Genomic DNA, 24,926 nt, shown 5'->3' with positions numbered 1-24,926 from the left:
GCGGAACTACCATGGTGTTGTTTTCGGGCAGAAATAAAAGTTCTCGGAATGGAACGAAACTTTGCGGGGATTTTTTATACAATAATAGAGAATTTCTGGAGCCAAGAACAACAGGAGGGGGGCACGTGGGTGGGCACAACCCACCAGGGTGCGCCCCCTCCAAGCACACCCAGGTGGATTGTCCCCACCTGGTGGCCCCGCAGACCCTGAAACCGACGCTATAAAATCACATATTTCCAAAAAAATCAAGGAGAAAGAATTATCGCGTTCCACGAGACGGAGCCGCCGTCACCTCCTGTTCTTCATCGGGAGGCCAGATCTGGAGTCCGTTTGGGGCTCCGGAGAGGGGGATCTTAGATCTCCGTCATCACCAACCCTTCTCCATCGCCAATTCCATGATGCTACCCACCGGGAGTGAGTAATTCCTTCATAGGCTCGTTGGTCGGTGAGGAGTTGGATGAGATTCATCATGTAATCTAGTTAGTTTTGTTAGGGCTTGATCCCTAGTATCCACTATGTTCTGAGATTGATGTTGCTATGACTTTGCTATGCTTAATGCTTGTCACTTTGGGCCCGGGTGCCATGATTTCAGATCTGAACCGTTTATGTATCATCATTATATCCATGTTCTAGATCCGATCTTGCAAGTTATAGTCACCTACTACGTGTTATGATCCGGCAACCACGGAGTGACAATAGTCGGGACCACTCCCGGTGATGACCGTAGTTTTAGGAGTTCATGTATTCACCGTGTGTTAATGCTTTGTTCCAGTTCTCTATTAAAAGGAGGCCTTAATATCCCTTAGTTTCCAATAGGACCCCGCTGCCACGGGAGGGTAGGACAAAAGATGTCATGCAAGTTCTTTCCATAAGCACGTATGACTATGTACAAAATACATGCCTACATCATATTTATGAACTGGAGCTAGTGCCGTATCGCCCTAGGTTATGACTGTCACATGATGAATATCATCCAAAAAATCATCGATCCAATGCCTATGAATTTATCTTATATTTTTTCTGCTAAGTTACTACTGCTGTTGTTACTGTTGCACTTGCTACAAAATTACTGCTATCACTGCTAAGTTACTATTGCTGATGTTACTACTATCAAAACTATCATACTACTTTGCTATTGGTCGCTTGCTGCAGATAATTAATCTCCAGGTGCGGTTGAATTGACAACTCAGCTGCTAATACTTGGAAATATTCTTTGGCTCCCCTTGTGTCGAATCAATAAATTTGGGTTGAATACTCTACCCTCGAAAACTGTTGCAATCCCCTACACTTGTGGGTTATCAGGAGATCGCCATGTTCACCACCAAGCATAAGGGGACATCAACATCATCATCACTGTCATCATCATCATCATCATCATCATCATCATCATCATCAACATCATCACCACTGTCATCATCATCATCATCGACATCCATCTCATTGTAACCTCAGGAACCCTAGTGGATCATCCTGTGTGTTACGTGTGTGGTCCTTTCATGTTTACCCTTACCATCCTCATGATGTTTGTTCTCTCCATGTGTGAGTATACCGCTAGTTCTCAAGGAATATGGATGAACCTTGATAGGCTTTTCGGCACATCCTATGAAAGGCTCCCACCTAGCAGGCCTCTTTGACCCAGTGATGGTACATTCTATGTATTATACTGGATATGAGATACTCTTTTGAATACTTAGTTTAATAAACTTCATGAATGTCGTGAAGGGGCCCCATTCAGCATTACCATCAAAAGTCCATGAAGTGTATCACTGTCGTTGTAAAGGTTAGGATATGAAGTTAATTCGAGGTAACAGTAAAAGCCTTTGCTTCTAGCCTTTGCAATTGATAGGGGATTTACGGAGAACCCTTAGAGAGGCCGCATCCACAGGGTAACCCTTAGTTACCTTAGTTGTAACCTGCAAAGGGAGACTAAGGTGGTGGCGTGCGTGGCACAAAGTCTCCCTAGAGTAGAACGTGTCTTGTACTGGCTCCGCCCAGCATAATCGCCACAAGTTGCTCAAGTATCCAAACCACACTATGCGGATGCATAGGTTGCGTTCGAAACATACCAATAGGAATTCTAGACTCCCTGAGAACAGCTTACTCCTATGTCAATTTTCGTTTGCTATTTGTGCTGCTATTTTCTATTTACTTTATGTTATTTACTTTTAGTTTGGTCTACACCAAAATGACTATTTTCTTCCGTCCTCACTTCGTCTGGAGTCTACAATTATTTGTAGGCACAAATCCATAATTCACACAAGGGGCAACGCTTAATTCTTGTGCTCCTTGTGGGATCGATATTCTTACTTCGAAAAAGCTACAACTAAACCATGTGCACTTGCAGACCATCAAGCTTTTTCTGGCGCCGTTGCCGGGGTGCTGAGCGCTTTTGGGTTTTTCTTTGAGTTTTGAATTATCTTGTGTTCTAATAATATTTGCAGGTTGCTGGCAGCCAGGGTCTTATAAGAACAAATTTGTCAGGTAGATGTGGAAATGGCTGTGGGTCCACCTCTAGGAGAAAATTATATATCCACTGGCCCCGACCTAACTGGTAAAACATTTGGGATAAATCCTTGATTTCTTGATATGTTGAAAAATAATACATTCTTGGTGATGGAACTGAAAGTCCATATTTACATATTAAAGAATTTGAAAATATATGTGGAACATTTTAGTTGTAGGAGCTTACTCATGAAGAAATCAAATTGAAATTGTTTCCTTATACTCTTGAAAAAGAAGTTGCCAAATGGCTACTACTGGAATTAGGATCTTTGCCGTCTGCTTGCTGATGGCAAAGAAGGTCTTTGCCATCATCTTACAGAAAACTGATTTCAAAGAAAGTGCTGACGGCGAAGATCATGTTTAGAAGCTTTGTCGTCTGCTAGCTGACGGCAAAGAGGGTGGGTGGCCCACTAACGAGAACGACCTAACGACTACTTTCGTTGCCGTCCGCTAGCAGACGGCAAAGAAAGTGGCCAACCTAAGGGCCGTTTCCCCCGGCCCCACCCCACTAGCTAGGCTCTTTGCCGTCTGCTAGCAGACGGCAAATAGCTGTGACCTAACTAAAAAGCGGCCAGCGCCCGCGCCCCACCCCTCTCTCTCCCCTCACCTCACCTGCGCAGCCGCCCCCGTTCCTGATCCGCCCCCGCCCCCAACCCCCATCACCCCCGCCGCCCCAACCCCCAAGGCGCCCCGCCGCTCAGGCCGCCCGCTGCCTCCTCCACCACCGCCGGAGCCAGGTGAGATTTTTTATTGTTTTTTCTACTGTCCTTTCCTGTTTAGGTTGAGGTTATTAATAGGTTTAGGTTAGTGGTAGGTTTAGGTTAGTGCTAGGTTTAGGTTTAGATAATTAGAAGAAGAAAGTTGAATAAAAGAAGAATAAGTAGAAGAAGAGGAAAAAGGAAAAAAGGAAGAAGAAGAAAGTTGAAAAAAGAACAATAAGTAGAAGAAGATGAAAAATGAGAAGAAGAAGAAGAAGAAGAAGAAGAAGAAGAAGAAGAAGAAGAAAGAAGAAGATGAAAAAAAAGAAGTAGAAGAAGAAGATGAAAAAAAGAAGTAGGAAAAGTAGAAAAAGAGGGTCGCCGAGGGTTGATGGTCGCCGAGGGGTTGAGGGTCGCCGAGGGGTCAATGGTCAAGGGTCGCCGAGGGGTCGAGGGGTCGAGGATCGAGGGGAGAAGGATTCGGGGGTCGAGGGCCAACACAACACCCCGACACCGACACAACACCCCGACCCTGACACGGCACCCCCGACCCCGACATAGCACCCCGACCCTGACACGACACCCCCGACCCCCGACACCTTGATGTCTACTACACAACCTTCATCTTGTAGACGTTGTTGGGCCTCCAAGTGGAGAGGTTTGTAGGAGTAGCAAATTTCCCTCAAGTGGATGGCCTAAGGTTTATCAATCCGTGGGAGGCGTAGGATGAAGATGGTCTCTCTCAAACAACCCTGTAACCAAATAACAAAGAGTCTCTTGTGTCCCCAACACACCCAATACAATGGTAAATTGTATAGGTGCACTAGTTCGGCGAAGAGATGGTGATACAAGTGTAATATGGATGGTAGATATGGGTATTTGTATTATGAAAATATAAAAACAGCAAGGTAGCAAGTGGTAAAAGTGAGCGTAAACGGTATTGCAATGCTAGGAAACAAGGCCTAGGGTTCATACTTTCACTAGTGCAAGTTCTCTCAACAATAATAACATAACTGGATCATATAACTATCCCTCAACATGCAACAAAGAGTCACTCCAAAGTCACTAATAGCGGAGAACAAACGAAGAGATTATTGTAGGGTACGAAACCACCTCAAAGTTATCCTTTCTGATCGATCTATTCAAGAGTCCGTAGTAAAATAACACGAAGCTATTCTTTCCGTTCAATCTATCCTAGAGTTCGTACTAGAATAACACCTTAAGATACAAATCAACCAAAACCCTAATGTCACCTAGATACTCCAATGTCACCTCAAGTATCCGTGGGTATGATTATACGATATGCATCACACAATCTCAGATTCATCTATTCAAACCAACACAAAGTACTTCAAAGAGTACACCAAAGTTTCTACCGGAGAGTCAAGACGAAAACGTGTGCCAACCCCTATGCATAAGTTCACAAGGTCACTGAGATCACCAAAATATACATCAAGTAGATCACGTGAATATCCCATTGTCACCACAGATAAGCACATGCAAGACATACATCAAGTGTTCTCAAATCCTTAAAGAATCAATCTGATAAGATAACTTCAAAGGGAAAACTCAATCTATTACAAGAGAGTAGAGGGGGAGAAACATCATAAGATCCAACTATAAGCAAAGCTCGCGATACATCAAGATCGTGCCAAATCAAGAACACGAGAGAGAGATAGATCAAACACATAGCTACTGGTACATACCCTCAGCCCCGAGGGTGAACTACTCCCTCCTCGTCATGGAGAGCGCCGGGATGATGAAGATGGCCACCGGTGATGGATCCCCCCTCCGGCAGGGTGCCGGAACAGGGTCCCGATTGGTTTTTGGTGGCTACAGAGCCTTGCAGCGGCGGAACTCCCTATCTAGGTTATTTTCTGGAGGTTTGGGCATTTATAGGAGAGGTTGGCGTCGAGAAGAAGTCAGGGGGCCCCACAGGAAGTCCATGAGGCACAGGGGCGCGCCCTAGGGGGGTGGGCACGCCCCCACCCTTGTGGGGCCCACGGGACTCTCCTCCAGTAACTCTTTGTTCCATTATTTTCTATATTTTCCAGAAAAATTCTCCGTTGATTTTCAGCGCATTCCGATAACTTTTATTTCTGCACAAAAACAACACCACAGTAGTTCTGCTGAAAACAACGTCAGTCCGTGTTAGTTCTAATCAAATCATACCAAAATCATATAAAACAATAGTAAACATAGCATGAATACTTCATAAATTATAGATACGTTGGAGACGTATCACACCTCTTCGGCCTCTTGTTGACCGAAAAGGTGCGCTTCGGCGAGCTCCGCCCCTGTGTTCGTGGGTGAGCACAAATGACATCTCCTCCTCCCCCCTTCATTTGCTCTGTTCCGGTCTTCGTGCCGATGAAACTTGCTAGCTATAGGTGTCTTCAATCATCAGTATGCGTGACCACTATGCGTCTCCCGTTCAAAAGGGTTACATCTATAAATATGCATGCATTTGCATATTTATAACCACGATTCTTTCGAATTGTCCAACGTTATCCATGGACAGCCCGAGTATGTGTAGATTGGGTTCGTTTTCCCATATGCTCTGCTCCAGATTCGATGCAGAATTTCGTCAGTGCCTCCTTGTTGTTCTCCTGGTACACATCCTCTCTGCTTATTGCTGAGACGTGTATCAGGAGAACAACGGGGAGGTGCTGCCGAAATTTTACGTCGGATCTCGAGCAGAGCATGGGAAAACGAACCTAATCTACACATAGTCGGGTAGGATTAGGACCTATCTTTACCTATTAGCGTCTAGGTTGCATGGACGTAATAAAAGTGACAAACTCCATTAACTGATGAATATCATGCTGATATATGTATATATATTTCTCATGTGTCCAGTAGCTAGGCAAGATGAGTGATCGTGCGTGGATGTACACCAGTCACACTAGTCAGAAAGACATGACCATTGAATGGTTAACAAAAACCAAGGGGTTTCTGAGAGCCGCATTTGCAAATGGCCAGAGGACAACCTGGTGCCCCTGTGCCGGGTGCAACAATTGGCACAAGAGGACATAGGATGAAATGGGCAAACACCTGCAGAAGAGGGGTTTTACGCCAGGTTATACGGTGTGGACATTTCATGGCGAGTCTGCCCAATGTGCCAGAGCTGAGGTGCTTAGTCGTCGCACCGACGAGCATGGTACCGGGATGGAAGACATGGTGCAAGACTTTGATGATGCTCGGGACTTGGACGATGAGATGGAGGAATCTGCAAAGGCCTTCAATGAAATGTTGGAGTCTTCAAAACATCCTCTCCACGAGCACATTGAGGTTTGTCAGCTGGATGCCATCTCACAAATAATGGCTCTGAAGGCTCAATTCAACTTGGGCAGAGAATGCTATGATGCGATGATGAAAGTATTTGGACGTTTTCTACCCAAAGGTCATGTACTACCTGCAAACCTGTACCAGTCAGACAAAATCCTCCGTGCTCTTAAGATGCCCTATGAGAAGATACATTTTTGTGAGAAAGGATGTGCCTTATTTAGGCTTCGGTATGCGGACTTGAACTATTGTCCCATTTGCAAGTCATCCAGGTATCTTGTGGTAGACAACGGTATGGGTGAGAAGATGCAGACCAAAATCCCAGTGAATGTTCTTTGGTATATGCCAATCGTAGCAAGACTTCAACGTCTTTTCATGGTCGAAGAGACGGCCAGACAGATGACATGGCACAAAATGGGCAAAAGAACCCAACTAGATGCAGATGGGAAGCTGATGACGGTGCACACATCGGACGGTGAAGCGTGGAAGCGCTTCGATGCATTACATGATGACAAAGCGGTAGATCCGAGGCATCCTCGAGTCGCCATCAGTACAGATGGGTTTAGTGTGTTTGGTCTGACGGCAGCCCAATACGGTTGTTGGCCCGTATTTGTCTTCCACTCAATCTCCCCCCAGACAGATTATGCAAAGAAAGAACATTTTCCTGACATTGATAATTCCAGGGCCCAACTATCCGGGGAAGAATATGAATGTGTACATGCAGCCACTGAAGGACGAATTGCAAGAAGCCTGGGATAATGGGTTCAAGACATACAACGCCTTTAGCAAACAGACTTCATAATACGTGTCTGGTACATGTACTCGACACATGACTTGCCAGCGTATGCGCTATTCGTTGGCTGGTGTGTACATGGAAGGTTCCCGTGCCCCACATGCAAGGGAGCTCTTGAGTTTCGTTGGCTTCAGGCTGGTCGCAAGTTTTCTTGCTTCGACTTGCATAGACAGTTCTTGGATCCTAGCCATAAGTTCAGGAAAGACAAGAAGAACTTCATCAAAGGTAGAGTTGTCAAAAACTCCGCACCACTTGCATTGACATGCCAAGAGACCCTAGATCAGTTAAACACTCTCGAGCTAGATCCAGAGCATCCAGGGTATTTCAAGGGGTATAATTCAAAACACGCCTGGACTCACAAGACATGCTTGTGGGATCTGCCTTACTTCAAAGACCTCCTTTGCCCACACAACATCGACATGATGCACACTGAAAAGAATATCGCCGAGGCACTTTTTGGTACATTGTTTGGCATAGAGGGGAAGTCAAAGGATAGTACTAAGGCTAGAGTAGATCTGGAGGCGCTATGTGATAGACCGTTACAAAACATGCAACCACCGAAAGGAAAGCAGAACTGGACAAAGCCAAAGGCATGGTTCAATCTTGGAAGGCCAGCTATGAGGGAAATGATCTTGTGGGTGAAAATGCAGTTGATGTTCCCCAATGGGTATGCAACGAATCTAAAGAGGGGAGTGAGTCTTAAAAAATTGAAGATATTTGGTCCCAAGAGTCATGATTGGCACATATGGATAGAGAGGGTAATGCCGGTGATGTTACGTGGCTTCATCCCTGAGGATGAATGGCTAGTACTGGCAGAGCTGAGCTATTTCTTCCGTGTTCTTTGTGCGAAAGAACTATCGCCTGGCCTGCTAGAAGAAATGGAAGAGTTGGCGCTGGAGTTGATCTGCAAGTTAGAGAATATCTTTCCGCCGGGCTTCTTTAATCCAATGCATCACTTGATTTTGCACCTCCCAACCGAGGCAAGATTGGGGGGGCGTGCAAAATCGTTGGTGCTACGCAACTGAGAGGATGCAGAAGACGCTTCGAGCAAAATGTAAAAATAAACATAGAATTGAAGCATCGATGGCCGAGGCATTCATTACTGAGGAGGCGGCAAACTTCATGACAACACACTACGAAGCCAAAAATCGTCATTTGCATAATCCGAAGCCTCGGTTGTCGGTGTCAAAACCGGCCGATCTCGGGTAGGGGGTCCCGAACTGTGCGTCTGAGAGAAGGTAACAGGAGGCGGGGGACACAATGTTTACCCAGGTTCGGGCCCTCTTAATGGAGGTAATACCCTACTTCCTGCTTGATTGACTTTGATGAGTATAGGGGTTATAAGAGTTGATCTACCTCGAGATCGTAATGGCTAAACCCTAGATGTCTAGCCTGTATGATTGTGATTGCCTCTACGGACTAAACCCTCCGGTTTATATAAACACCGGAGGGGCCTAGGGTTGTATAGAGTCGGTTTACAGAGAAAGGAATCTTCACATCTGAACGCCAAGCTTCCCATCCATGCAAAGGAGAGTCCCATCCAGACATGGGGGAAGGCCTTCTATCTTGTATCTTCACAACCCATCAGTCCAGCCCATGTCACATAGCCCGGACGCCCGGGGACCCCCTAATCCAGGACTCCCTCAGTAGCCCCTAAACCAGGCTTCAATGACGATGTGTCCGGCGCGCAGATTGTCTTCAGCATCGCAAGGCGGCTTCCTCCTCCGAATACTCCAAAGCAGTTGAACAAAGGAACTATATCTGGCTCTGTATAATAGTTACAACCCTGAACCACAAGGGTGAAATACTTAAAATAAAATAATTCATGTCTTCTGGCAACTTTTTCGGCGAGACGTTATGTTCTGGCCTTATCATTATTTCGAACCGTTTTGTGGCCTCCCGCTCCGCACTTCGAGGCACGGCCTCTATTGACACGTCTTGTCAAAATAGAGATCATGTCCCCTTATTCCGGGATTCTCATCAATACGGGTTTGGGTAATCCAACCGTGCCATTCGCACGACCCCTTGGGAATAGGCGAGTTTTAAGGCTCGTGCGGGGGCGCTTGATATTCACTGCCTTTATAAGAGGATAAAGATCCATCCTTTTACCCCATGCCTTCTTCTTCCTCAGCCCATCCGCCCTCGAGCTCCAGCACCCAAGTTTCAATCCTATCCGTCCCCACTAAGCACTCCAGCCATGTCCGGATCTGGCGCGCAGGGCAAGTGGTTGGCCTCCTCCGCCACGGAGGGGAATGTCAAGGAACTCCGGGAAGCGGGGTACCTGGCCGCGGACATCGCCCATCGGCTCCCTGCCAAAAAGTAGATCATGCCCACCCCGGAGCCTAATGAGAGGGTAGTGTTCATCCCCCACTTCCTTCGCAGACTAGGGTTCCCTCTCCACCCTTTCGTCCATGGGCTCATGTTCTATTACGGGCTAGATTTCTACGATCTAGCCCCGAATTCCTTCCTCAACATTTCGGCGTTCATCGTCGTGTGTGAGGCGTTCCTCCGCATCCCCCCCCACTTCGGCCTGTGGCTCGAGGTCTTCAACGTGAAGCCGAAAGTGGTCGATGGTCAACATGCGGAGTGTGGCGGCGCCATGGTGAGCAAGCTCCCCAACGTCACCTGGCCCAAGGGGACCTTTGTAGAGACCGTGAAGGGATGGCAACATGAGTGGTTCTACATCACAGAACCCCGTGACGCCACATGGGCCGCCACTCCTGAGTTCAAATCCGGTCCTCCAATGCGGCTTGCATCATGGATTAACAAGGGCCTGGATAGGGCGTTGTCCGACGAGGTGATGACGCTGCAGAAGCGCGTCAAGAGCATGATGGAGAAGAACACCGGTCTTGCCGATGTTATCCAGGTGATGCTTTTTCGCTGGATTCTCCCCTGCCAACGCCGGACTCTCCATATGTGGGAGTTTGTTCCGGCCTGTCCGCGGACCTTGCAGCGGTTCTTCGGCACAATGCACGAAGATATATGGAAGCTGCTTTTCAAGGAACAGAAGTCATGGCCGAAAATAACCGAAGACCTCGGCCTCGACTGCGCTCATCCGGCTACTCTAGTAAGTTTTTGAGATTTCGAAACATATCCTCAACTTGTAGATCCAAGGAGTATGCTAAGCCTTCCCCTCATCCTTCAGGGCTGGACGAAGAAGGCGGAGCGGATCCAGTGTCCGGCTCCACTGCCTGAAGACCCAGCTATTCCTCTTCTAATGAAGATGCTGGTTCCGGCGCCGTACCAGGCGCCGGAGAAGAAGGCCAAGAAGAAGGGCAAGGAGGCCAGAAGTGGCCTTCGCCGTAAAGGTACTTCGGACATAGCGTCTGAAGATATCGAAGCTCTCTCCTCCCACGAGGGAGATGAAGACAAAGAGGAAGAGGAGGAGAGCAATTCTCCCCTTAAGGGGGGAAAGAAGAAAAGGGGGGCTGCCGTGGACCTAGAGGCGGAGGCGTACAAGAATGGGAAGATCTCCCTTTCGGACGATTTGGAATCGGACGCCGAAGCCGTCCCTGAGTGGCACCCCAGGCCGAAGCCCCTGGCCGAATCATAAGTATTCAAAGATACTGTATATATCCGGTTTTTTATAAATTGTTGGATAACATATCATCTATGTGTTTCAGTCCGGCCCGTGATCTCCCCCAACAATCATCGTCTTCGGGGAATTCTTTGGCGTCGGAGATGATGGAGAGTGAAATGCCTCCACGAGCCTCTCTGCCTCATGCCACAGACGACACCGAGGTGTTGTCCCAGAGGACCTCTCCGGGCCAGGGAGAGGTGCGGAAGGCCGCAGAAACGGCGCCAGAGGGTAATGTGTAACAACCTGATTTTTGGCCCTTTCTTTTTCTTTTGTTTTTCTAAGGTTTTTGCTCGACTTTTCTTTTTCCGTGGCTTTGTGGTCTGGAAAGTGAAGAAGATGAACTCTTCTTTGCTTCCAGAGTGGCTTTTCATACCCAAATCCTTCCCTAGACCCTGTCATTTTCATCCTATCCCAAATCCCAATATTCTTCTTTTTGGGAATATTCCTTTTTCTATTAAAGGAATAACTCAAATTGCCCTAGGTTGTGAAGCAACCTTTATTTCCATCACCCTAAAATTCCCAAATAATTCTCATAAATTTTTTGGGTCATATCTTTCTCAAATATAGCAAAATATTTCATTTGTCATGTTTATGATCATGCTCAAATAATTCATTTCCTATTCTGCCCTAAATGGCACATTGTGAAGCAAGTGCTATTTTCATTTTCCCAATTGACCTCAAACTCCTTGGACACCTTTTCCTGTCCATATAATAGCCACATGCCAAAATGCAACCTCATTTGCCTAGTAATTATTTAATTATGATTTTTCCAAACTTTCTGCCCTAAGCGGTTTGATAAATTTGTGTTTGCACCATCTGTGGGTGCCTCTGGTGGTCTTATTATTATCTGGAATAGCTCCGTGTTTGTGGGCACACCTTGGTATGTTGATTCGTTTGCTGTGGGTGTCTCTTTTGTTGCTACACAGTCCAGTGAATCGTGGAAATTGATCAATGTCTATGGTCCTTGTTCTGGTCAGCGTCGGGTGGATTTTACTAATTGGTTATTTGACCTACATATACCTGATGATGAGAACTGGTTGATCCTCGGTGATTTCAATTTTATTCGTTCCACGAATAACAGAAACAAACCTGGGGGTGACGCTGCAGACATGTTGCTTTTTAACGAAATCATTAGAGCGCAGTCTCTGATGGAGCTACCTGTGAAGGGCCGAACATATACCTGGAGTAATATGCAAGACGACCCCTTACTGGAACAGCTTGACTGGTTCTTTTCGTCCTCTTGCTGGACCACCTCGTTCCCAAACACAATGGTCTTGCCACTAGGAAAACCGGTGTCTGATCATATTCCCTGTGTGGTTACAATTGAGTCCTCTATCCCCAAGTCCAAACTCTTCCGTTTTGAGAATTTTTGGATTAACCACTCTGGGTTTATGGAGGTGGTTGCCGCCTCCTGGTCCAAGGCATGCCATGCCCCGAATGCTGCCGCCCGCATTTGTAAAAAACTGAAAACTCTGAGGTATGATCTCAAGAGATGGAGCAGGGATATCTCAAAGCTGAAAACCATAATTCAAAACAGTAATGAATCTTTAGCTACGATGGATAATCTCGAGGACAAAAGACCTCTATTTATCCAGGAATCAAACTTCCGGAAGATTTTGAAATCTCACTTGCAGACATTGTTACAGTTTCAGAATGAATACTGGAGGAAAAGATGCACGATCCGATACTTCAGATTTGCGGATGAAAATACCAAACTCTTTCAATCCCTGGCCACGGAGAGATACAGACATAACTCTATCGCCATGCTTCGTGATGGTGATGTGGAAATACATGACCATGTTGGCAAGGAAGGGGTGTTGTTCAAAACCTATAAGGAACGTTTGGGTTCTTCTAAACCCACTCACATGCGTTTTGATCTTTCCAGAATCATCCGTCGGATTGAAGGACTTGAGCACTTATCGGCACCTTTTTCCAATGAAGAGATTGACACTGTTATTAAGGAAATGCCGAGTGATCGGGCTCCGGGCCCTGATGGTTTTAATGGTTGCTTCCTTAAGAGTTGCTGGCAGATCATCAAGTCGGACTTCTATGAGTTATGCCATGCTTTTCATGCCGGAGGGCTAGATATAACCAGTATTAGTGAGGGGTATATCACCTTGATCCCAAAGAACTCTTCTCCAAAAACTGCAAATGATTATAGACCAATTACTTTACTGAATTGTTGTCTGAAAATCATCACTAAGATCTTGGCAAATCGTCTACAGAAAGTCATCCTCAAGATCATACATAAAAATCAGTACGGTTTCCTCAAAGGGAGGACAATCCAAGATTGCCTAGTGTGGTCGTTTGAATACATCCATCAATGCCATACCTCAGCGAGGGAAAACATCCTCCTCAAACTAGACTTTGCCAAGGCGTTCGACACTATTGAGCATGCCCCCATGATGGCAATTATGAAACACATGGGTTTTGATGACAAATGGCTTGGATGGATGAATACGATCTTTGGCTCGGGGGTTTCTTCTGTACTCCTTAATGGAGTCCCTGGTCGAAAATTCAACTGTAAGTGTGGAGTGTGCCAGGGGGACCCTCTCTCACCATTGATCTTTGTCCTGGCGGCTGATCTCCTCCAAGCAGCAGTTAACGATGCTTTTACTCGAGGACTGCTTGAGCTTCCTCTCCCTCGTGATAGGGCGGGTGATTTCCCGGTTGTCCAATACGCTGACGACACGATTTTAGTTATGCAGGCATGTCCCGTGCAGGCTGCCCGTATGAAAGCTATCCTAGAAGATTACGCTACTTCCATTGGGCTGAAGATCAATTTTCAGAAATCAACTCTCATACCCATCAACATTGATCACCGACGTGCTTGTGAACTGGCTGGGGTTTTTGGTTGCTCTGTTGGTTCCATGCCCTTCACATACCTCGGCTTGCCAATGGGCACGACGAGGCCCAGTGTCCTTGATCTTATGCCGCTGCTTCATGCAGTTGAGCGGAAGACATCCACTGCGCTGTCACTGATGTCATCCGGGGCTAAACTGACTTTGGTCAATTCAGTTGTGACTTCGATGCTGATATATGCAATGTGCACAATCAAAATGCATCCAAAGGTGATTGAACATCTGGACAAGCTGCGTAGATATTGCCTCTGGGCTAAAAACTCTGATGACGGGGTCAAAAATAACTCCCTTGCGGCCTGGGAACTTGTCTGCCGCCCAAAACGCTGCAGAGGCCTTGGTGTTATTGATATTAAAACACAGAATGTAGCCCTCCTCCTAAAATATCTATTCAAATTCTATAATCATGAAGATGTTCCCTGGGTGGAGCTTGTTTGGGATGCCTACTACAGAAACAAGATACCGCATGCATCTGAGGTGGTGGGCTCTTTCTGGTGGAAAGATGTGATGCAACTCAGTGGGATCTTCCGAGGGATCACTAAAGTCACCCCCGGGGATGGCTCTAGTGCTTTGTTCTGGAAAGATGTTTGGTTCGATAATACTCAGGACTCCCCAATAATGGATATATACCCACGAGCCTTTTCATTTTGCTTGAATGAGGACGATTCCATTGCTAAGGTTCTTACTGCAACTGACCCAGCCACGATTTTTAGTCTACCTCTCTCGACCCAGGCGAGAGAGGAAATCAAAGAGATCCAGGAGGGGTTGTCGCAAACTCGGCTGGCCGCCGATAGCTGTGATGTCTGGGAATGCATGCTCGGGCGTTTTTCGTCCAAGAAGTTCTATAACCACTGCTACAAACAGGTTGTGGCAGATGAGGCCTTTGGATGGCTCTGGAAAGCTAAAAGCCCGATCAAATTCAAGATGTTTGGGTGGCTACTCCTAGTTGATCGTCTGAATACCAGGAATATGCTCAAACGCAGACATTTTGTTGTCGTGGGGGGCAACTATACATGCATGTTCTGTCAAAACCCTCCAGAGGAAACGGTGGAACATCTGTTCTTCAATTGCCCCTTTAGTCAGCGCTGCTGGGATGTAGTTGGAATGACATGGCCGATAGATGACAATAGACTGGCTCTTCTGCATGTTGGTAGGGATAATTGGAGACAACCTCTCTTCATGGATATCTTTCTCTTGGCTGCTTGGAGTCTTTGGTTGGAGAGAAACAATCAACACTTTAGAGGGATTCAGCACTCCTATGGAGCATGGCTAGCTAGATTCAAGCATCTCTTGGAGCTGCTAACACATAACTGCCGAGAGGAACTTCATCCTTTCCTGTCTGATTACATTGTAAATTTGGGTCCTAGGACCGTGGAAAGCTAGCATGGCCGGGGGGCCACAAAAACCCCTTGTAACACATATGTAATTGTTTCTTTGTGAGTAATACAAAGTCAGTGGGAGCCTCTCCCACTGTCGATCTTCCTCAAAAAAAAGGAGGTGCAAGCTAGAAATATCCAAATGGTTGCCATTTTGCATGATCCCTCATATCATCATATAATAGCTCTCCACCAAAGTAGAGTTCATGTCATGCCTCCATGTGAGCTCATCTTCAATTCTTTGATTCTGTCCAAAATTTCAGTTTGTGAAGCAAGTATATTTTATCTTGCTCCATTATGGCCGCCAATTTTTCTAGGCCTTCTATTATCCATATAACCTACCTTCACCCATTTTGGGCATGGTTCATCAAGCCAGTTTTCCTCTAGAATGTTTGCAAGTTTCTATCCAGATTGAAGCTTTGTGAAGCAAGTGCCACTTTGGTATTTCCAAATGGCATGAAATCTTTACAGAAGCTTCATACCATCATACAACCCCTCTCTGCCAAACGTCAGCTCACAGAGATCAAGTATGCGAGTATATAATCCAAATCCATAATTCTGGCCAGTTTTGCACTTTCTACAGCAACCCTCATCTAAACTCCTCCTCTTGGTCTTAATTTTGGTGATCAGTATCACCTTAGTGTGTGATCATCGCCAGACAAACTATTTACCATGTTACCTAGCTGGTTTAACCACAGAGAGTTACAAACACCTTCTTACTGATTTACTTTTGGAGCTAAGTGCAAATCTCTTCTTTGCCCCTGGACCTATTTATTTCCTCATTTTGACTAAGGGCACGAAGGTTAATCCACTGGACATGGTTGGCCACGCCAAAGAGCGCCGCTTGCGCCAGTGCGCGTGGTGATCACGCTTGCGTCATGGCTGAACGCGCACTCTGGCTTGTTCCGGCCACTGTGCTCGTCTCCTCCCTCCTCGTCTTGACCTCCATTCGTGTCCTGGAGCTCGCCCGTGCTCGACTGCATCGCCCTGCATCGGTGCCTCGTCGTGGTTCGCCATAAATGAGCCGTTAGCTCCATGCCCGTGTGATGCCCAGCCACTGACCTCCATTAGAGCACTGCTCAAGCTCGCTAGCGTGCTCCAGAGCCTTCCCCTCGGCTATATAAGCACGACCCGAGCCCTCCCTCAGCTCATCCACTCCTCACTTGCCTCTCTAGCCCACCGGAGTCCTCGGCCCTCTCTTCTTTTCGCCGGAGTTCGCCTCGGCCATCGCCGGTCTTCTCGTTTCCGGCGAACCTAGCCCCTCTCCTCTCCTCCAGAGCTGTCCACCGTGTTCCCCTCTTCCCAGAGAGCCTCCCCACCCCACTCTTTCGACCCCGGAGTCCCTCTGGCCGCGCCTCCCAGCGCTTGGCCGTCGCCGTTGCTCTCGGCCACCACCCCGACCGAGTCCATCCGAGCTCTCCCACGCCCTCCCGACTCCACCAACGCCTTCCCCATGTCCCGGCGAACCTCCCCACCCTCTCATCTCTCGCCGGAGCGCCCTGCATCACCGGAGTTCATCACCACCGCCGCCTCTCTGCCCGCCTCCGTCGCTGCGGCCTCCCCTCCTCCACGCGCCTCCCCGGGAGCCGTTTCTCCTCTGAACGGAGGCGCTGCATCCTTGCGAGCCCGCCGGTGCGCTCGGTTTGGCCGGAGGCCACCGGAGCCGGCCGGCCCCATCGCCGCTTCCCTCCCCTGTCTCTGCTCTGTTCCATGAGGGAACAGAGGCACGGGGAGGAAGAAGGCGACGAGCGCCAGCCTGGCCCCCTGCCCCCTGGGTCCCGCCAGTCAGCCTCTGGGCGTTGACTTAGCCCCGGCCCCCGTGGATTCAAGTGGAAACTTATTTCCCACAATACGTTTCCTTCTGTCTGAAAGCGTATTCTGTTTCTACTTCGGCCTGAAGTACGCTTTCTACGTCAGAAAGCGTATTTTCTCAAGTCTGTTTCTGCCTTATCCACTCAGGGACCCGTTGGTGATAAAGTTTTCACAGATTAGTCCCTGCTCTTCCAACCTTCACAACTTTTTGCTCGCAACTCCAAATGAGGTGATTCCAAAGCCCACGTCTTTGTTTCGTCGAGCCCATTCTGTTGGTATCATTTTCACTATGCTTTAACATTCTGAAAATGACCTTTTTGCCCTTGCACGTAAACAACCCCTCCGAGAGAGAACTGTTTCCGGCAAGTCTTTCCGCGGCTTCACCGCACTTCTCCCCGATGCCTTCTTCACCCCCAGGCAAGCCACAATACCCACTTGCATGATAGTCATGCAGTAGCCCTGGTTTTCAACTTGAATATTTATTAAATGTTTGCTTGTTTAAAATATGGTTATCGTTGTTTCGGTAATGCTTCCGGGTTAGTGCTTACTTTCTTGCTATGTTGTTATGCATCTGGTTAGCATGCCCTGCTAGTTGCTAGTATTCCTTTCATATGCTTATGCTTGCTAGTAGTACCTGTTGAGGTTGGTGATGGTCTTCGGTGCATAACTGCCGTCTGTCCTGAGTACCGTTGTTATACATATTTCATTGCATCCCGTTGGTTAAATGCTTGCATTGTTGTTATGTTCTTGCATGATATTTATGGTTGATGCTAGTGGTCATGTTATGCTATGAGTAGTGTTGCACTTCTAATATTTATGCTCGTTATTATGCCATGTTTAGTTGGAGATTATTCATAGTTGATATGGTGGATAGTTATGTTGCATCCCGTGCTTATGTTGATATCATTCTCATGCTTTGTATATGCATCATGTTATTTTATCATGGCTCAGCATATTGCATTCAAGTTTAACCGGATTAAATTGAACTTGAACAACTGCTGGCTGAGTCATGGTGCCACCATATCGAAACTGACTAGTGCAACCACGCTTACCTTATGGGGAGGTCCTAACTGGGTCTATTGTCGTGCCTCTCGCCGGTACCTCCAACTAGGGAAGGTTATGGGCGTGCTTACCCTGATCAGGTAGGCAAACATAACCTTGTGTGCCCGTAGGTTGGATGATAAGCGCTTTTGTCCCTGTTTGGGACGGACCACGACAGTGGGCAATGTGTCTTTGGTAGACACGGGGCCACCCAGGACTAGCCCAGTTGGGAGTGGGTCGGAGTGGCCGGGGAGTATCATGACAATAGATCGGTTTTGTCGGAACGCCGTTGGTCCACCCGAATGGGAGTGCGAGGCCATGGGTTCCGTGGTGTGGGTACAGTGTACTAACCTCTGCAGAGTGTATATTAAATCTATCGATAGCCGCGCCCACGGATAAGGGCCCAGTTCGTGTCGGTCCCACCGTGAGTCAACAGTATTAATAATAACTTGATTAATGACAACTCCGGTGCGATGATGAGATAAGTTGGTTGTGATCGCCGGAAAGATCACCGTTTGAGACCAAGTGTTGGTCATGGTTGTGATCGCCGGAATGATCACCGTGGTATCGAGGATACCGAGTTATTGTATATTCGCGATGTTGTGCGAGAATCGTGGGTAAAGGTAAAGCTCCTTGTGGTCATTTAATGATTACTATGGTATTGTTTATACCAAGCTTGATTTGATCCTGAGATGATCGTATGATGTCCGAGGATGGTAAGTGATGCATGTGATGGTTACGAAGTAACCCGAGCAGAATTAATAGTGCATATAGTGTCATCATGTTGCATGCTAGTAGCGTCAGATCTATATGTTCATGCCATGCTCATGTTGTTCTACATGTATCATGTTCATGTTATTCATGCCATGTTATTCTAATGATCTCATGATAATCCCTGATTAACCTGTAATTGCCATGCTGTTGTTTGTCTTGAATGCTTTTGGTTAATTGTGAGCTTGCAAGTACATTCAATGTACTGACCTGGTGTGTCATGCCAGCTTGCAGGTCATGCCTAGATTGCTTGCTTGTTTGGTGTTGTTCCTGTGTTCACGAGCTAGGATAAGCGTTCCAGCCAGAGTCCCTGCGGAGTGGAGTTCACCATCGTTGTCGTTGTTCTGCTGCTAGAGTTATTCCGCTGCTTCGAGTTGTTCTACTGCTTGCATAGAGCAACTGAGGATGGCGTAGTGTCGCCGTGCCGATGTTATTCATTGTAATATCGGAGACCTTGTAATCATATTTGTGTAATAATAGAAAGCTGGGTTGTTCTATGCTAAGCAGTTCCGTATTCTAGAAGACTTCTCCTCGATCTCTGGGCTGGAATACGGGGCGTTCCGGTTTTCTCTGAGCCGGGGTGCCACATAATGCCTCAGCTGCCGAAAACATGGGGGGCACAGTCCCCATGGAAACTGATGACGGGGGCCCGGACTAGTCTGGCCCCCGGCCGAATACGACTCCGGAGACCCACGTGGGTCCGGAATCGAGCGAGCAGCCCCCTTTGAAGGAGGGGGGGGGAGCTCCAACTCCACCGACGACCTCCATCAATCCGGAGGCGCCGGATACATTGAGGGAAGTACTTCGACGTGCTTCTGTCGTTGAAGAGCACCGTACCCTAAAGGGTAGGGTGGTTGAGCGGGCTGAACGAAGCTTTTACCAGCCTGCTAACAGGCTTGCGACTTAATATTCTTAGCCGCTTTTGCATGTGTAAAAATATGCCTGTGTATAGATAGTAGCCCCTGAGACTCTGTTCGGCTTTTTGAAAAAGGGGCCAAACAGAGGATCAAATATTCCAGAGATAACATACTTGTCTATTTTGATGAACAGGCTTCACTGCTAGCAGCTTCAGCCAAGGACGCAGAAGTTTCCGAACTCCAGCAGAAACTGAAGCTGGCTGATGATGAGATCGACCGTATTAACAAGCGGTTCGATGAGGCCCAATGTATGCTTTTAAAAGACCCCTTACGAGCCTGAATTGTAATGCAAACTCAGATTTTAACTCATGTGCTGCTATGTGTATGATTGTAGGCACCTCAACCGAGGTCGAGACCATCAAGAGTGCCCTTGCAGAGGCCCAGGAAGGGGTGAGGGCGAGCAAAGCGGCCGCTGACCAAGCAGCTGCGAAGCTAGAAGCCGAGCAGGTTACCCGTCGTAAGTGTGAGGCCCGGGTGACCGAAGTGGAGCCGGCACTCCAAGATGCCGCCAATAGGTGCGAGGCGCTGGAGGAGCAGAACAAGGCCCAGGCGGCCGAACTCGCCAAGGCCCTCCAAGAGGCCAAGGAGGTGCGGTCCGAGTCCCGAGCGGCTCGTGAGGAGGTCAAGCAAGCCGAACAAATAGCGGCTGGTATGCCTTTTCTTTTACAGAGTATATTTGGCGGTCGAAGATATGCTTTGCTAAATCGACTATGGAGTACTCCAGACGCCTTTGCGGATCTACCGAGGAGTGCTGCTGACGCCGCCCAGTATTTCCGGGCCCAAGAAGGGAACGCAACGGATGAGCTCTTCTGGTCGCAGTTCCTGGCGCCGGAGCGGCCAACACTGCTAAACAACCAGATGATGCAGCTGGCGGAGCTGCATAGGATGTCCAGTTTGTCCATGGATTACATCATAGTCCGGCTATGGCCAGCCGGACCCATTCCGAGCAGCTACTTCGGTCTGGTCAAGCGGCTCGGTGATGCCTTGCCCCGAGTAGAGGCAGCGAAGCGCTCGGCATGCATAGAAGGTGCACGGATGGCCTTTGCCCGTGTCAAGATGCACTGGGCGAAGATGAAGGCCGCCGTCATGGCGGTTGAGGGTCCGCCCGGAGGCAAGGACCACCGCAAGCCAGAGCGTTATTTTAAAGATGTCCTTGAGGGTGCCCGTTTGATAGAGGGTCAATGCTCGAAGGATATCATGTTCAAGTAAATGTGTCCGGGCTACCCGGACAATGTATTATAAACCAAGGCCGTGTAATATATTTTATGCATTTATCTGAACTACTTTCCTCTTGTGTGGCCGTATATTATTATTTTGAAAGTTTGTGAGTTGTTGGCTTCAGCCCCCATGTAGATACTACGGGGGTGTTCGGGATAACGTGTAATCACTCTTGACCCAACGTCTTTGTCCGTAAAGGAGGTGATTTACGTAGTGAACCGGGCAATCAGACTATGCGGCTTTAGCACTTTCTCTTAGCCATAGGAGTTTGACAATGGGTCTGTAAGGTAGCCCCTGGTGCGTATGCGGCTATCCGGACTTGGATGCCTTAAGCGCGTGACTGGAAAGAGCCAGTGCTTCGTGTAATACGGAAGAAATCGCTAGAGATTTAGTGAGTCGCCAAATTGCTGACCAGCTCTCACCGCATCATGATAGTCCGTTTTCGGCTTTCTCTACTGAGGTGTTTGACCGGACGAACCAGAAACAGAATCGCAGTAGTTCTCCCATTACTATCTTAGCCAAACTATCGGAACGTAAGGTAGCAAAAACAGGAGCCGGGCAACCCAACTATTGACCAAAGACATGATTCGGAGCCGATGAATATAATGCAGTATTCGGGACGCTGAAGTCTACTCTGAGAGTGCTCGGACTTTTCTCTTTTCGCAAATATATATGGCTGAATAGAGCCCCTGGCGATTTAAGTCGTATCGAGGTGTATATGCCAATCTGACGTAAAGGGGGAAAACAGATTAAGAAATAAGCCGATACCGAACCAGGTTGGGCGAAACTGTTTCCATTATAGTCTGATTGGTACGTCAAAACTTATTTTTACAAAAGATGTGATACGTCCATTTTGCATCATGTTTTCTTACTGTTATTTACAATGTTTTTATCCACAATAATGCTTTTTGCAGTAATTCTAATGTCTTTTCTCTCATAATTTGCAAGGTATACACCAAGAGGGAGAATTCTGGCAGCTGGAAATCTGGACCTGAAAAAGCTACGTCAGGCCACCTATTCTGCACAACTCCAAATGAGCTGAAACTCCACGAGGATTTTTTATGGAATATTTAAGAAATACTGGAGCCAATAAACACCAAAGGGGGGGCACCAGGTGGGCACAACCCCCCTGGCGCGCCCTGGTGGGTTGTGGCCTCCTCGGCCCACCTCCAGTGCGCATCTTCTGGTATATAAGTGATTTTGTCCTAGAAAAAATAAGGAGAAGACTTTCAGGACGGAGCGCCGCCGTCTTGAGGCGGAACTTGGGCAGGAGCACTTTTGCCCTCCGGCGGAGCGATTCTGCCGGGGGAACTTCCCTCCCGGAGGGGGAAATCATCGTCATCATCATCACCAACAACTCTCCCATCTTGGGGAGGGAAATCTCCATAAACATCTTCACCAACACCATCTCATCTCAAACCCTAGTTCATTTATTGTATTCAATCTTGTTACCGGAACTATAGATTGGTGCTAGGGGGTGACTAGTAGTGTTGATTACATCTTGTAGTTGATTACTATATGGTTTATTTGGTGGAAGATTATATGTTCAGATCCATTATGCATATTAATACCCCTCTGATCATGAGCATGTTGATTATTTGTGAGTAGTTACTTTTGTTCTTGAGGTCACGTGAGAAATCATGTTGCAAGTAATCATGTGAATTTGATATGTGTTCGATATTTTGATGGTATGTATGTTGTGATTCCCTTAGTGGTGTCATGTGAACGTCGACTACATGACACTTCACCATATCTGGGCCTAAGGGAATGCATTGTGGAGTAGTAAATAGATGGTGGGTTGCGAGAGTGACAGAAATTTAAACCCCAGTTTATGCACTATTCCGCAAGGGACCGATTGGATCCTAGAGTTTAATGCTATGGTTAGGATTTATCCTTAATACTTTTCTCATAGTTGCGGATGCTTGCGGGAGGGTTAATCATAAGTAGGAGGTTTGTTCAAGTAAGAACAACACCTAAGCACCGGTCCACCCACATATCAAATTATCAAAGTAGCGAACACAAATCAAACCAACATGATGAAAGTGACTAGATGAAATTCCCGTGTACCCTCAAGAACGCTTTGCTTATCATAAGAGACCGTTTTGGCCTGTCCTTTGCCTCAAAAGGATTGGGATACCTTGCTGCATACTTGTTTCTACTATCGTTACTTGCTCGTTACAAATTAGCTTGCTATCAAACTACTCGCTACTTACAGTTTCAGCACTTGCAGACATTACCTTAGTGAAAACTACTTGTCATTTCCTTCTGCTCCTGGTTGGGTTTGACACTCTTACTTATCGAAAAGAGCTACAATTGATCCCCTATACTTGTGTGTTATCAAGGCTATTTTCTGGCACTGTTGCCGGGGAGTGAAGCGCCTTTGGTAAGTGGAATTCAGTAAGGAAACATTTATATAGTGTGCTGAAATTTATTTTCACTTGCTAGTATGGAAAACAATCCTTTGAGGGATTTGTTCGGGGTATCTTGACCTCGTCCGGAACCACAATTAATTGCCCCTCAACCTACTGCACCTATTGAAAATATTGAATATGAAATTCCTTCGGGTACGATAGAACAACTGCTAACTAATCCTTATGCAGGAGATGGAACTGAACATCCTGATATGCACTTGATATATGTGGAACAAATTTGTGGATTGTTTAAGCTTGCAGGTTTACCCGGAGATGAAGTGATGAAAAAGGTTTTCCATTTTTCTTTAAGGGAACAACATTGGCATGGTATAGGCTATGCGATGATATTGGATCATGCAATTGGAATCGTTTAAAATTGGAGTTCCACCAAATTTTTTATCCTATGCATCTAGTTCATCGTGATCGGAATTACATATATAATTTTTGGCCTCGTGTAGGAGAAAGTATCGCTCTAGCTTGGGGGAGGCTTAAGTCAATGTTATATTCATGCCCCAATCATGAGCTCTCAAGAGAGATTATTATTCAGAACTTTTATGCTCGGCTTTCTCGTAATGATCAAACCATGATGGATACTTCTTGTGCTGGTTCTTTTATGAAGAAAACTATTGAATTCTGGTGGGATCTTTTGGAAAGAATTAAACAAAACTCTAAAGATTGGGAACTCGACGAAGGTAAAGAGTCAGGTATAAAGCTTAAGTACGATTGTGTTAAATCTTTTATGGATACCGATGCTTTTCAGAAGTTTAGCACTAAATATGGACTTGACTCTGAGATAGTAGCCTCCTTTTGTGAATCATTTGCTACTCATGTTGAACTCCCTAAAAAGAAGTGGTTTAAATATCACCCACCTATTAAAGAAGAAATTAAGGAACCAGTACTAGTTAAAGAAGAAACTATACTCTATAATGTTGATCCAGTTGTTCCTACTGCTTATATTGAGAAACCACCTTTTCCTATTAGGATAAAGGAACATGCTAAAGTTTCAACTGTGTTTAACAAAAGCTATGTTAGAACACCTAAACCTGATTGTCGGTGGAAAACGACACCTATGGGATCACTGGAATCCCTTCTATGGTTGGCGGGCGCGGGGTTGTGAGAAGAGCAGGTTTAGGAGCCAGCACAAAGATCGTTTACCCAGGTTCAGGCCACGAGGATCCATAATATCCTAGTCCTGCTTTGGTGGATGTATTTCAGAGTGTTCTTGAGCTCTCGAACTAGCTACGGTGGCTGCGTAGTTCCAAAGAGCCGAATCCCTCTCCTGGTCGCCTCGGGCCTCCTTTTATATGCAAAAGGGGTCACCACAGTGGCACACAGGAGGTGGAAAGGTGTACAGTGCGCGAGCTTATCGCTCGGCATTACGGGACAAAGCACATTCAATGCGCTACTTAGGTGTCCATTAGCTTTATTGGGGACGGGAACGAGGCCCGTCCCGTCTGTCGCCGCTCCGCCTCGCTTCGACACGCGCCCAGGCCAGCGATGTGCGCAGCGCCATGTAGGCAGGCAGGCTACCGAGGTGGCACGGTGGCAGGGCCTTCACGAAGATCTGCATGCCACCACGTAGGTGCTTGCTGGGTCGGTGTAGAGGCCGCCCGTCGCCACGCAGGTGCCTGCCCAGCTGGTTGAGCTAGCAGCTGCTTGGGGAT

Source organism: Aegilops tauschii, chromosome 3 (genome assembly GCF_002575655.3).
Source record: "Aegilops tauschii subsp. strangulata cultivar AL8/78 chromosome 3, Aet v6.0, whole genome shotgun sequence".
NCBI classification, from domain to species: Eukaryota; Viridiplantae; Streptophyta; class Magnoliopsida; order Poales; family Poaceae; genus Aegilops; species Aegilops tauschii.
This window is presented reverse-complemented; position numbering follows the sequence as displayed.